This window comes from Pelmatolapia mariae, linkage group LG3_W (assembly GCF_036321145.2).
Source record: "Pelmatolapia mariae isolate MD_Pm_ZW linkage group LG3_W, Pm_UMD_F_2, whole genome shotgun sequence".
In the NCBI taxonomy this organism is placed as follows: Eukaryota; Metazoa; Chordata; class Actinopteri; order Cichliformes; family Cichlidae; genus Pelmatolapia; species Pelmatolapia mariae.
In genome coordinates, this window is record NC_086229.1 from 35687728 (window position 1) to 35703744 (window position 16017).

The 16017-nt window shown below is 39.5% G+C and overlaps 1 long non-coding RNA gene across 3 annotated transcripts in view; it reads right to left on the bottom strand.

Annotated features, from left to right (window-relative positions):
* Nucleotides 1-15015, bottom strand: part of LOC134624448 (uncharacterized) — a 32507-nt gene extending 17492 nt beyond the window's left edge. For 2 of the 3 annotated variants that reach the window (XR_010093557.1, XR_010093555.1), the window contains exons 1-2: nt 14905-15015; nt 3990-4121 (exon numbers count right to left, since the gene is read on the bottom strand). This is a non-coding gene — a long non-coding RNA (uncharacterized LOC134624448). Of the gene's footprint in view, nt 1-3785; nt 3876-3989; nt 4122-14904 lie in introns of those variants that run through there. The other variant, XR_010093556.1, reaches the window with a different exon arrangement.
* Nucleotides 15016-16017: the final 1002 nt, after the last annotated feature.

Genomic DNA, 16017 nt, shown 5'->3' on the forward strand with positions numbered 1-16017 from the left:
GAGCAGTCATATTTCACCTCAGTTGAACGCCTCCACAACCTCTGAACTGCCTGCCATAACCACGCCACCATCACTTCACCTGCCTGTTGCTGATACATCACCGCCAAATCTACCGGCAGTCTGCTCCACCACCATCTCCCCCGCCTGCAGCTGCTACACCATCATCACCATTGGATAAACTGTCTGCAGCTGCGGCGCTACCAGAGGGGCCCGCTCTGCCCAAGAGGGTCAGCATGCAGGAATGGCCCGCTCAGTCGGAGCTGGAGGTCAGAGCACAGGAGGGACATCCAGGTCCAGCATGGCCTGCTCATCACAAACCACCTGCCGTGCTTCGCCATTGCCCATCGGAACTGCTACATGGCAGTCCACCATAGCTCCTTCGCTACCACCAGACACGTGGTCGGATACCAGAATTGCAGCGACACTGCTACCAGGTCCTGACCGTGAAAAAGTTAGTCAGAAAAAGACATCTAATTAGTTGGTGATTGAGTATTCATTGTCAGATGTGAATGCAATTCAATTCAATTTTGTTTATATAGTGACAAATCACACCAACAGATGTCTCAAGCTGCTTAATTTCAGGTTAAGACCCGAAAATAATATTAAGAAAACAGGAAAAAACTGATGATGGCCATCAAGAGCAAAGGCTTTGAGGACAGTGGAAAGGAAAACCTCCCTTTTAACAGGTGAGATCAATTTATTCACTTCCATTAACAGACACTCCAATAACTGGATAAAAATTCTTTTTTCTGTCATTGTTAGTGTCGATCATTCCACCTACGTTCTCCACCACATCACACTGATCAGATGGTAATGCCTTTCACCCTAGTTTATCTCTGACATCAGCACCAACTATTATTTTATGTTTTTTGTTGGAAGTTATATATCTACCAGCAAGAATTTTGAGAATCAAATATCACTTTAACAAGCTGTGATTTCAAATGAGTTAAATGTTGCACTAATAAGATTCCCAAAAGCTGTTAATATATTAATTTAATTACATTTAGTTTTTTAATTATAGAAAAGATTCCAAAGGAGTCATCTTCCATTCCAAATACTGGTACCCTCAACTATGTTGGCAAATTAGATCGTGTGATTGGCTGAAGGATCTGTCTTGTCATGAACTTTGGGGGGAGGAGCAATAACGTCAGCGTGTGGTGAGAGTACAGCAAACTGGCAAAGATTTATTTCAAGGTAAGTGCAATCCACTAACTCTTTCATTTTGTTATGATCCTAATCCTTAGTCCTTCCAATGGTACAATACAAATAGCTAAACTTCCATAATTTTCATCCCTGTCCCTGGACATTCCAGTTATATAATATACATCACTAATGCTTCCAACATTGTGCTGATGTCCTCTGTATGCAGTGTGTCTTTGGAAACATGCCACGCTATGTGCACCAAACACCTTAACTGTATTTAAGGTTTTTGTTTATATTTTATATATTTTTAAAAATATTTTCTCTTTCAACACAATATTGCAAGTCCTTAGTCAAGTGGGCTCCTTACAAGAAGAGGAAAATGGATAGAAGACCGAGGACTCTAATTCCTGAGCACCCTGTGAAAAGCAATAAACCACCACTGGTGGAAAAAGATGACCTAAAGTCACAGGATGAAACTAGGAAGTTGGAGATTTCTGAAGCCGTTAAAGAGCCTCAGTCCAGCAATGATGGTGTGCCAGTGAATGTAAGTTAACAGAGTAACACAGCCAACAAGAAATGAAATATCAGATGAAATGAGTTACTACAACAAATACTAAGAATCTCCTCTCTTCATTTGTCCTTGCAGGCAGACGATGTTGCAGATGGGAAAGGAAAATGACTGCCAATAAAGACACTCAAACATAGCTACACACACACAAGCATGCATGCACCTGCACACAGATGTTCATATACAACAATGTTCAGATAAAGTTCAATAAAGTTCTTGTTCTTCAACGGCAAAATCCTGTGCATGCATGCACCTGCACACAGATGTTCATATACAACAATGTTCAGATAAAGTTCAATAAAGTTCTTGTTCTTCAACGGCAAAATCCTGTGCATGCATGCACCTGCACACAGATGTTCATATACAACAATGTTCAGATAAAGTTCAATAAAGTTCTTGTTCTTCAACGGCAAAATCCTGTGTTTTCTTTCTCACACTGATGGAGGATGGGAAAAGTCAACAGTCATGGTATTCAAAAAGAATATAATGCAAAGATTTGCAGCTGAATCACAACTTGAGGAGCAGCATTGTAATGTACTTCTTATATAATACTATTGTATACCTACTGACTACCTGAAGCACTTTAGATTAAAAGTCCCATTTTAACTGTGGATTCAAACAATCCTTTATTCAAAAAAATGTTTATTCTTTTCTTTGTAATTCCAGATTAAAGTTATAGTACACTAATAAGATTCCTAAAGGATGATAACCAAAAGCAATTCATTAGGTTTGTTGAATTAATTACACAAAATTCCTAAGAAATCATCCCTGATTCCAAGTTACAGTGTCCTGCAATGTGTTGCAGAAATGGATTGTCTGATTTGCTAATCAAGAGTGATGTCAGAGTGATGTCACCAGAAGTCCCGAGAGGTGTGATTTGGTAAACGGTAAGTCTAATCACAATTCCTTCTATCCAAATGACTAATTCTATTTTTTTTAAAAAATCCTTATCCCTATAGCTTCCAATTTTAGAATACAAATCAATAATAATTCTTTCAATTCCAATTTTTTCACTTTAATTCATAGATCTTCCACTTATTGAATAGAAATTACTAATCCTTCCAAGATACTAATGCATATTTCCTCTGTGTGCAGCTTATCTTTGGAAATTGGGTCTTTTGTTCCTTCTTATTACTCCTGTGAAAATCTCAGGTATGTGCTAGTGTGTTAGATCTACACCTCTTTGATTTCTGAGATTGAGTGGTCCCAACTGATGCTCCTGGAATGTCATTTGTAATTCCTGCAGTGGAAATGCAGAAGCAATGCGTTGCTCCCAATATAGCACCTGTTGGTCAGATCCAGAGTCACCAGGCTGAACATCCTGTAGCAGAACGTTGCAGGCAAGAGCAATTTCTCTTATACACTGATATTTTACACATTATAATAAATCCAATGATGTTTACATTTTGTTTGTATAAACTGATAACTTTCAGGTGCAGATGCGGACATTTGGACAAACTGTTCATGTGGATAATCCTCATTGCTGTTTTTGCGATCATTGCACTCTACGTGATCATTTTGCTACTGCTTTATTACAACAACAACTTTTCATGAGTTCATCCACAAACCACTGAGCAAAAGACAATAAAGATTTTGTTGTTCAATGTCAAAATACGTAGTCTTCATTCTCACACTAGGTTAATGCGGGATGTCAAAGTTTGTGTAACATCAAGATTTATGGTGGTTCAAACTGCAGACAAGAAAAGAAAACTAAAGGTGAATCCAAATGTGATGCTCATTGTTGTTCCCAAGACTAAGTAAAAGATGCAATGTAATATATTTGTACTAATCTTTAGCTGTTAGAGAACTAAATACTGACAGGGGTTGTTTGGATTCATATTTATGATTATTAATTTTTATAGGTTGTGTGAATGAGCAGACAAAAATGGCCCTTTTTGGGATTAATAAAGTTATCTGATCATGATTAATAATATAAATACTACTAATAATAATATTAGCAGCTTAGTTTAAAAAAAACTTTGGGGCATTTGTGCAACATTTTATTTAATAGTACAGAGTCAAAGTTTATTGATTTCTTTTACAAGGTATAATTTCAAATAAAATGATTCCTAATGGTAGCTGTGCAAATCTTGTTATTAAGTTAGTTGTATTAGTTACACATAAAATTCCTAATGGGTATTCCTATTTTCCAAGATCCAGTATCCTATAAAAGACAGCAGAATTCAGTGCCCTTATTTGCTGAACGGTTGTTGTATAACAGCAAACTTTGGGGGAGTGGCAGTGGAAACAGGCTTGAATTAGGAGTCCATGTTGTTACCTTTTAGGAGAAGATGGAGAAGATGGATTTATTTGAAGGTTCTCCAATCAGAGTTAGTGGATCAAGCTGGAACCAGGGAGGTTGTTGCAGCTCTTCAGGGGTCTCAGTTTCTGAGCAATGATGTTCCATCCACTGTAAATTCAGGGAGCAGAAACACAACAAATCATTAATAAAATAAAAAAAAGATTGCAAAAGACACTTAGAATCGCCACCATAAATTTGTCTTTGCTGCCGAGGAGTTCTAATTATGGGAAAGAAAAATAAATGCTAGGCAAGACATACAAACATGACCACCACACACACACACACACACACACACACACACACACACACACAGTTAAGAGGTCAAGATTAGTCAGAAATATATATCTAATTGGTTGGTGATTGATTATTCATTGCAGGATGTGAACTCAATTCAATTCAGTTTTGTTTAGTGCCATATAGTGCCAAATTCCACCAACAGTTTCTTCAAGCTGCTTTGAAAGGTAACGACCCTTACAACAATATCAAGAAAACAGAACAAAATGACTATGGCCTTTGTGAGCAACACCTATGGTAACAGTCGTAATGAAAACCTCCCTATTAACAGGAAGAAACCTCCACCACTACCAGGCTCACAGAGGGGCTGCCATGTGCTGTGACCGGCTGGGATTCTGTCTGCATATCAATTCAATTCAATAAAACTTTATTGATACCAAAGGTTGACCCCGAAGGAAATTGGTTTAAGGCTGCCGACCTTTTGCCAGCGCCATCTTACCCTTCCGAACATACATACATTACACAAACATAACATGGGGAAGACAGGACAGAGACGCATAACAATGGAAAATCCACAACACGAGGAAAGACGAGGAGAAAAAAGAACTCCCCCCAGTCTGAGCTCACACAGGGAGATCAGTTTGAGAACAGAAAGAAACACCTCAGTACATGAATCATCACATCTCACAACATAGAAGACATAAGCTTCGAAGGCATTTGGAGGGGGTGGGGGGGTGGGGGGAAGTGTAGGTCTGTGTGAGTGTGAGTGTGTGTGTGTCCTGCCGAGAGAAAGTTTCCCTTCACTTGGTTAGGTAAAAGTCAACAATCTTCGGTTGACGCGGGTGGTCTTGAATGAGGAGGGAGATACAATAAACGGTCTTGTTATCAAAGGAGAATTGTTATTCCCGTCAGCTTTTGCCTTATGCATCCAGTCGGTGACAAGGGGGCGGCATGAGGTGAAGATGGTAGTTGTTTTGGTTAGTGCGAACAAACTGCTTCCAATTTATAGATGCTCTAATATCCGTCACTGGTCACCAGGTTTCTCAATTCCTGTTGTTCTTCTCCAAAATCTTATCCATGTAGCAGAGCCATGAGCTTTTCCAAGATCTTATCCATATTGTGTCAAAAAAACACAGTCTGAGTACTCACAGCCCTGCCCATCGTCTATCTTGTCGGCCAGCCTTGTGGGATTTTGAACAGCTGTAGCCGCTTCTTGTTCTTCTATAAGCCAGGTCCGAGCCAGCTCCAACCAGGAGTTTGTCAGTCTCGTTAAGGGACCAGTTGATAAAATCCATAATTCTTCTTTAGGTTTACAGAAAACAAGTCTGGGAGACTCTCTCAGGGTTAGAGAATAAGAAAGACCATACAAAAGACATGAGAAGCCAAACAGGAAAGATAAGGGAGAGGGAGAAGGAGAAAGTGCAACCACCTCCGTCAAACGCCAAGAGATTCAAAGTGTTCTATTCATAATACTATTTCCTTTGTAGTATTGTCTTTTCTATTTCTATTTTAAATGTCATTGTTTTCCTGTCTCCTAATCTCCACATCACACTGATCAGATGGCAATGCCTTTCACCATGGTTTATCTCTGACATCAGCACCAACTATTATGCTGTACTTATAATTTTTTCCTACATTGCAACATAACTTTGTATGTCCAATAGCCAGATAAGTAATTAGTCTAATTATAAATTGTTATCTACAAATTCTATTAAACTGTTACGTTCCTGCAGTTGTTAATTTTTACTTACATGTAGTTAGTGTACTGCTGCCAATAAGTTCATAAACACGTCTGTTTGAAGTTATTTTATTGGAGTATCTACCAGCAAGAATTTCGAGAATCAAAGATCATTTTAACAAGGTGTGATTTCAAAAGAGTTAAACATTGCACTAACAAAATTCCTAAAAGCTGTTAAGATATTAATTTAATTTAATATAATTTAATTTTAGTCTATTTCAATTACAGAAAAGATTCCAAACGAGTCGTCTTCCATTCCAAGTATTGGTACCCTCAACTATGTTGGCAAATTAGATCGTGTGATTGGCTGAAAGATCTTTCTCGTCATGAACTTTGGGGGGAGGAGCAATAACGTCAGCGTGTGGTGAGAGTACAGCAGACTGGCAAAGATTTGTTTCAAGGTAAGTGCAATCCTAACCACTAACTCTTTCATTTTGTTATGATCCCTAGACATTCCAGTTAGACATTCCAGTTATATAATATACATCACTAATGCTTCCAACATTGTGCTGATGTCCTCTGTATGCAGTGTGTCTTTGGAAACATGCCACGCTATGTCCACCAAACATCTGAACTGCATTTAATGTTTTTGTTTATATTTTATGTATTTTTAAAAATATTTTCTCTTTCAACACAGTATTGCAAGTCCTTAGTCAAGTGGGCTCCTTACAAGAAGAGGAAAATGGATAGAAGACCGAGGACTCTAATTCCTGAGCACCCTGTGAAAAGCAATAAACCACCACTGGTGGAAAAAGATGACCTAAAGTCACAGGATGAAACTAGGAAGTTGGAGATTTCTGAAGCCGTTAAAGAGCCTCAGTCCAGCAATGATGGTGTGCCAGTGAATGTAAGTTAACAGAGTAACACAGCCAACAAGAAATGAAATATCAGATGAAATGAGTTACTACAACAAATACTAAGAAACTCCTCTCTTCATTTGTCCTTGCAGGCAGACGATGTTGCAGATGGGAAAGGAAAATGACTGCCATTAAAGACACACAAACATAGCTACACACACACAAGCATGCATGCACCTGCACACAGATGTTCATATACAACAATGTTCAGATAAAGTTCAATAAAGTTCTTGTTCTTCAACGGCAAAATCCTGTGTTTTCTTTCTCACACTGATGGAGGATGGGAAAAGTCAACAGTCATGGTATTCAAAAAGAATATAATGCAAAGATTTGCAGCTGAATCTAAACATGAGGAGCAGCACTGTAATGTACTTCTTATATAATACTATTGTATACCTACTGACTACCTGAAGCACTTTAGATTAAAAGTCCCATTTTAACTGTAGATTAAAACAACACTCAAAAAAACAACACAAGTTTAATCATCTTTTTGAAAAGGTCTAATTCCAGATTAAGGTTACAGTACACTAATAAGATTCACAAAACTGATTCACTGAATGTTAGGTAGGCCAATCAAAATCACTAATGCTTTCATTTTTATGATATTAATCTCTTGTCCTTCCACTCTTAGAATATAAATCACTAATGCTTCCAACATTGTGCTCATTTTCTCTTTGTACTGATTGCCCAGCAGATTACTTGAAGGATTTTAGATTAAAAATCCAATTTTTTAACTGTAGATTAAAACAACACTTTATTTAAATAGTTCATTAATTTCTTTGAGAAGGTGTAATTCCAGATTAAAGTTGCAGTACACTAACAAGGATGATATGCAAATGCCATTAATTAGGTTTGTCGCATTAATTACAGAAAAAAATCCTAACAAATCATCCTTGATTTCACTACTCTAAGTGATAGATCTTCCACTTATAGAATAGAAATTACTAATCCTTGCAAGATGATAATGATAATTCCATCTGTATGCATCTTATCTTTAGAAATTGGTTTCTTTTGTTCTTATTCCTACTTTGAGAATGTCAGGTATGTGCCAGTGTGTTAGATCTACACCTGTTTGATTTCTCAGATTTAGTAGTACGAACTAAAATGTCATTTGTGCTTCATGCAGTGGAAATGCCAATGCAAAATGCTGACCATGAAGCACGCATTGGTCTGAGCCTACAAGATGAGAATCCTACAGGACAACTTTGCAGGTATGAAAAAGTTTTTCTTTGTTTTATAGAGATATTTTCCACAATGATACAATAAAATCAGTAACATGTACATCTTCTTATTCCCATAAACTTTGTAGGTGGACATCTGAGCGATTAATGGATCCATTCACCTGGTGGATACTATTTGCAACAGTTGCTTTAGCCATATTATTCTATTTGTTGGTCTTGCTCCTGCTCCATTTCAACAAATACATCTAATCAAATAAATGCACATTAAAACTAAGTTTAATAAAGTTATTTTTTTCTCTTTAAAAAAGTCAAAATGGAGGGTTTTCATTCTCACACTGGGTTAATGCAGGATGGCAAAGTTCAGTTTGTGTAACATCAAGATGGTGGTTCAAACTACACAAGAAAAGAAAACTACAGGTGAATCCAAATGTGATTCTCATTTTTGTTCCCAAGACTAAGTAAAAAATGCAACGTAATGTATTTCTACTAATATTCAGCTGTCAGACTATTTAATTCTGACAAGGGTCAAATCGATAAAGTTCAATAAAGTTCTTGTTGTTCAATGGCAAAATCCTGTGTTTTCTTTCTCACACTGTTGGAGGATGGGAAAAGTCAAATCTGGGAACACCATCAACAGCCATGGTATTCAGAGCAATATAATGCAAGGATTTGCAGCTGAATCATAACATGAGGAGCAGCATTGTAATATACTATCATATACCTACTGACTACTTGAAGCACTTTAGATTAAATGTCCAATTTTAACTGTGGATTCAAACAACACTTTATTCAATAAAAGTTCATTCATTTCTTCGAAAAGGTATAATTCCAGATTAAAGTTACAGTACACTAATAAGATTCACAAAACAGATTAACTGGATGTTATTTATTGTAATTACAGAAAAGGCTCCAAGTGAATCGTCTTCAATTCCAAGTACTAGTACCTTGTATTATAGGCAGAAATAATCATGTGATTGGCGTAAAGGTCTGTGTAGTCATGAGTTTGGGTGGGAGGGGCAGTGATGTGTGGTGAGAGTACAGCAGACTGAAAAAGGTTTGTTTCAAGATAAGTCTAATCAAAATCATGTTTCATTTTTTTATGATCACAATCTTTAGTCCTTCAAATTTTATAACAAAAATCAATAATTCTTCTATTTTTTCCCATTCTTCTGATTTTTAATCTTCCACGTATAGAATAAAAATCACTACTTCTTACAAGATAGTAATGTTTATTTCCTCTGTCCTAGCTTATCTTTGAAAACTGGTCTTCATCACAGGCAGAAGGAAGGAAGATCAATGTCAGGTATGTTCAAGTGTTAGTTCTACATATGTTTGATTTCTAAAATTCTGTGTCCAAAATGATATTCCTAAAATTTTCATTTGCACTTCACATAGTGAAATACGTTTGCAAAATGCTGACGATGAAGCACGCATTGGTCTGAGCCTACAAGATGAGAATCCTACAGGAGAACTTTGCACGCAAGAGCAGTTTGTCTTTGTTATACAGAGATACTTTCTCTCTCCCTCTCCCTCATTCACCATCTCTCTCTCTCACCCTCCAGTGTGTCTCTTTGTCCTCCCCGTTTTTTCATGTGTGTAATTGCCCTTAGCCGTATCTTCCTTGTTCTCCTTGTGTATTTATTGTTTGTTTTACCTTTGTTTGTTGTCACGCCAGCCCCTCAAAGTGTGTGTTTTCTCCCCCTTCTAGTTCCCTGTGTTCCCTGTGTAGCTCCCTCGTGTCCTTGGTTTTTGATTTAAGTTTCTTGTTTATGGCTCCTTGTTTTAGTTTAGTACCTGTGTGTTTTTTCAGGCAATAAAGCTGAGTTCATCCCTCCTCGTGTATGAGTCCTGTGTTTGGGTTCTATTTCCTGTCAGCCACACAGTGAAACATTACAAATTTGGGGCAGTATCAACAGTTATGATATTCAAACACTATGTAATGGAAAGAATTGCACCAAAATGAGTCAAAATATGATGGGCCAAAATTATAATGTACTCACATGTATATATAGTGTAATTGCAGAATTGCTAATCATTTTAGGCCTTTTAGACAGCAAGTCACATTTTAATCACACTTTAACACAAAACTTTATTCGAAACAAATTATGTTTTTTCTTTCACAATGTGGATTTCCAAATGAGTCACATTTCATACTAATGTGATTCCTAAAGGATGATATGCAAATTAGTAGATTTGATTACACAGCTACTTTAATGACACGTACAATTCCTCAGAAGTCATCCCCAATTCCAAGTCACAGTGTCTTATAACAGACAGCAGAAATCGATCATCTGATTTGCTAGTAGATTGTGATGTCAGAGTGATGTCAGCCAAAGTCTGGAGAAGTATAATTTGTTAAGTGGTGAGTCCAGTCAGCATTCTATTTATTCTAATTACTAATTCTTCTGTTTTTTTGTTTTGTTTTATTTAATCCCAATCAGTTGGGCTTCCAATTTAGACATGCAAATCAACAATTCTTCCAATTTTTCGACTGCAATCTTTAGATCTTCCACTTAGAGAATAAAAATCACTACTTCTTCCAAGATAGTAATAATTATTTCCTCTGTATGCAGCTTATCTTTGGAACTGGTCACTGTCACAAGCAGAACAATAAGGACGAACAATGTCAGGTTTGTACAAGTGTTGGTTCTACATATGTTTGATTTCCTCAGATTCGGTGGTCCCAAATGATATTCCAATGTTTTTATTGAAAAATTCATTGTGCTTCATGCAGTGGAAATACGTTTGCAAAATGCTGACGATGAAGCACGCATTGGTCTGAGCCTACAAGATGAGAATCCTACAGGACAACTTTGCAGGCAAGAGCAGTTTGTCTTTGTTTTACAGAGATACTTACCACAATAAAAGAATGCATCAACTAACATGTACATCTTATCCTCATAAACATTTTAGGTGTTCGTGTGGGCAAATAATGGCCCTATTTCAGATTAATAAAATTATCTGTTCCTGATTAATATATATTACTACTACCACCATTGCTAATAACAGCAACTTAGATAACAAGGTTTTGTTTATGTGGATATTCGTACAACACTTTATTCAATACTACAGAGTCAAAGTTAGATTTTTTTTACAAGGTATACTTTCAAATTTTAAAGAAATCCTAATGGTAGTTGTGCAAATCTTATTCATTTAAAGCTTTGACCAATCAGAATTAAATCAGTCCAAATCGCGAATTCTTTCAATTTATTTATTATATTCCCTATATCTTCCAGTTATAGAATACACATGACTAATGCTTTCATTTTTTCATCACAATAACTTGATCTTTGAATATAGAACTACATTACATGAACTGCATTTAATCTGATGTACTTAATGTATTATTTTTTAACAGAGCACCACATGCCCTAAACCAGGTGGCTTCTTCATAAGAACAAGGCAATGGAAAAAGAGGAGGACACTCCAGAACCCAGGGTCTCAATATATTTGTTGCATGTGAGAGGAAGATTCAAAGAGTCATACTCAAATATTGGATGCAATATTTAAATTGCTAACTCATCGCTGGGGGGGTGTTGTGTGTCGCGGGGATCCCAGGGGCTATGTTGTCTGTCTACTAGGGTCTCCCATAGCAAATTCGACCTGGGTGAGGGACCAGACAAAGAGCAATTCAGAAGAAACTTATTAGAATATCACTGAGGGAACAGTTTCCCCTTCCCAGGATAGGGTTATCAGGGCCCCGGCCTGGAGCCAGGCTCGGGAGGGTGCCCAAGGGTGAGCGTCAGGTGGCCGGCCGTTAGTCCATGGGGCCCGGCTGGGCATAGCCTGAAAAGAGGATATGGGCCCCTTCTCCTGCAGGCCCACCACCTGCAGGAGGCGTCGTAGGAGTCGCGTGCATGTGTACCGTGTACCGGGCGGCAGCCAGGAGTGGAAGCCCTGGCAGACTGATCCCAAGACTACCAAGACTGTTAATTGGGACATGGAATGTCACCTCTCTGGCAGGGAAGGAGCCTCATTTAGTGCGTGAGGTTGAGAGGTACCGGCTAGATATAGTTTGGCTCACCTCAACGCAGGGCTTGGGCTCTGGAAACAGTCTCCTGAAGAGGGCCTGGACTCTGTCTCAGTCCAGAGTTGCCCCTGTAAGAGACGGCGGGCTGGGGTGGGTTTTCTAATGTCCCCTCGGCTTGCTGTCTGTACATACCTTACCATGTCACCATGGACAACACACTGCCAACATTTGCACAACATTTGCACAATATCCTTGGCATTAGCTCTACGATAATGCCAAGGATGCATACAGCTTCTCTTCTCTCTCCACACTGGTAGTAGGGCTGGGCCATATGATACCATTCATGGTAATACCTGTATAATGTTGGGCAATGATAAGAAAATGAAATATAAAATAGAATATGGGTGAAACACGCATGCGCAGTGCCTTTGTTTTCATACGCACGTGACGGAAAAAGCATGGCGGCGACAGAGAATTACAAGGGCGAAAGCAGATCGTTGAATGAAACGGATGAACCAGAATTGGTTTGTAAAAATGCTGCAACCTCAGTGGTGTGGAACTGGTTTAGCTTTCGTCCGTCAGATACACAACAACCACTATTTTTGGTAGAGCATGCTAGCGGGCCATCATTATTACCATGTTTTTTGGAAAATACAGCACACTTAAAATTAATCCTTTATTTTTTCTGAAAATCGACAGTGCCCCTTATAATCCCATGTGCCTGATATATGAATTCTGGTTGTGTTTACTGACCTCGAACCGATTTTATGTGCTACACGGCGCTTGAAAATCTGTCAAATGTTTTAGTACGACTTTGCTAAGCTACGAAGCCGCACCGTTTGATGGATTGTCGAAGCATTACGGCTATCGTAGGCAGGAGCCTCGTGGAGTGATACGTACTGTGCTTCAACATAATATTACCGTATTGTGTGTGTATAACCTCTTTTTAAGTATTGTGGATATTATACATGGTTATGCTGAGGATAAGTCTGCGAATTTCCACTGGAAATGCCTTTTGGTATCAGCTGCTTGTTTAAGTGAAAATATCAATATATGTTTTTTTCTAATAAAGTTGTTGAGTTGTAAAGTACTTTGTCTATTGTCATTATATCATCAGTTATATCGTTATCACAAATTTTTAAATGTGTATCGTGATAAATATTTTTGGTCATATCGCCCTGCTCTACTGGGTCAGTCAGATCACAATCTGAATGACCTCACCCCCTGCTCTGTGCCGACTGTGAGGTGAGAACCATCCTGAGAAGCATTAGGAGGTGGTCAGAGGAGGTCTTAGCAGAACTACAGGGCTGTTTTGAGGTACATAATTTTCCTAGGGATTAATAAAGTATTCTGATTCTAATGACTGAAAGCAGATACTGCGATAACATCAAAGTTTCAAAGATTTATTTAACAGCATGCTATGGGAAACAGGTTTGTGTCCATGATTAAGGAAAAGCAGGCTGGTACACCAAGTGAGGCACATGAGAAGAAAATTTCACAGTGAAAAGCTTAAAATGGAAAAATACAGAGTCTAGACTTGTAACCACATATAGCGTTGAAGGAATCTGATGACAAGTGGATTGAGAATTTGTCTTTGGAGCAGGGATGTCCAGCCAATGGCCTGGAAAGCTGCCGGTAACGGTGTGCTGAACATGGCTGAGACGAGGCAGGACCAGACAAGGGAGTAACAACCACAGGCGATGTGGCCGTCACACACGTTTGAGCCGGTGGTGGCGCTGCAGGCAACGGCATGGGAGCTGCAGATGGTTGCTGAAAGGACTCACCAGAGTTATCAGCGGACACGAGGTGCTGAAGCAATTCCTCAGATCCTTCAGCAGGGACTCAAGATGTATGGAGCATCTCCTCAGGCCCCCCAGAAGAGGCAGAAGACAGCTGAACGGGCCCATAGGACCCTCCAGCAGGAACAGAAGACAGCTGAACAGGCCCCTCAGATCATCCAGCAGAGGCAGATGGCTAAACGGGCCCCTCAGACCCTCTAGCAGGTACCGAAGATGGCTGAACGGGCCCCTCAGACCTTCTAGCGGGAACAGAATATGGCTGAATGGGCCCCTCAGATCATCCAGTGGAGACAGAAGACCTAAGTGATAGCAATGCTTTCCAGAGCCCCCAGCGGACAAAGGAAGTGCTTGCCGGGCTCTCCTGGGAGACACGGAGTGCTGGATTAGCTCACCTGAGTCACCAGCAGGAGCAGATGCAGGGCCAATAGGTGTGGGGACCCCTGGCTGTATAGCTAGCTGATTTGATGGTTGAGTGGATGAACTGATAACTGTACTGACTGTTGAGTTAATACCTAAACTAGTGATTGAACCATAGGCTGCGTTAATGATTGAACTGCACACTGGGGAGAAGGTTGAGCTGCACACTGAGCATGTAGCTGAACCGCAGACAACAGGGCAGGTAACTGACCTGCAGGCTGCGCTAAAGCGCAAAGAGGAGGAGACTGGGCTGGCACTGGAACACGAGCCCAAGCTGGCGACTAAACTGCAGACAGCTGAGCAGCAGGTGAGTGAGCTGAAGACTGAACCAACGGCAACACTGGAGACTGAACCAATGAAAATACAAATAGCAGGGCTGCACACTGGGGAGATGATGGAGGCTGAAGTAGGAGCTGAGTAGGATCACAGATTGACAAATGACCAGGCTCAACGAAAAAAAGTTTTAGTGAAATCAGCTCACTGTTCAGAGTGAGCAGATGCAGGTGGACAGCAGTCCCTTAAATCTTTAAAGCCAGAGCTGACAGTCTCAGGTATGGTTTCAGAAAAGGGAGTCTCTGTGATCACAGGTAAAAATCAGGGAGCCACCGTTATTCCCATTAGGCATACGAAAAAACAGCCCCAGAATAAACAGTCCCAATGTCTGAAAAAACAGAAAAAGTATCTCTTTCACTCACCACATCTTGCTGCTCTGAAGTCCCAAAACTCTGCTGTGGAGAGACGTGCTGGCGGCGCGGCTCTGCTTTCTCCTTGGAGGTGGCTCCGACGGGCCAGGCATCTCCACATGCGGCTGGTCTGTACTTCCACAGCTGCGGCGACAGAGGTGTGGAGTTGTTATAGAGGACCCAAAATGCAGGGAGTTTTATTCAGGAGGTTAGGTGCAAACAGAGGCGGAGAGGGCATAAACAGAAACTAAGGATAGCATATACTGAGAAAATTAACAAAACTGAAAACCTGAAACCTTAAAACGTATGGCAGAAACACAAGGAGACAACACAGACGGTGCCATGAGGAGCATAAGAGGAGTCACACAGAGGGAAACATGGCTGAACCTAATTGACATGACGAGACAGGGAGAACTGAATACACTGATATAAGACACAGACCTTCACAATAAAACAGGTAATATACACTGACTGAGGAAAACCTCCCTTTTAACAGGAGAAACCTCCAGCAGTACCATGCTCAGGAAGGGTCTGCCATCTACTGTGACCAACTGGAAGACAGGATGAAGCCTCACTGTGAAAGACAGCCAGAAATTAATAATGACTAATATTCAAAATGCAAAGAAGTGTATATACACATAGCAATTGAAAAAAGAAGATGGAAAAAGAAACACTCTATGCTTCTCTTGAGCCTAACTTAAAAGCATTTCTATGATTGACGGTTTAGAAGATCATTTCCAAACTACTTAAGATTTATAAGCTATAAACTGTTCCATTAGGTCATGAATATTGCCCTAACTTCCTTTGAAAGTCATTTGACTACTAGGATGTAATTTCATTATCAGAATTCACCTACCTGACATCTCACTCTGATCCACAGCCCTCTCAACCTCCTAACCTCAAAGGATTTTTATAAATTTCTATAAGTTACATTGACTTGCACTGAGAGCCATTCCATAATTAGAATCAGAATGACAGAAACCAGCGTTTAATTTCCTAGTCAGAAGAATCAGGACTCTGCCGAGGCCCAAATCAGTAATATAGGTATGAATGATCTTCATTTAGCTTTCTGGGGCTCTTCTTCATGAATACTCCTCCATGATGTCTCCATCTCCATTGTGTTCT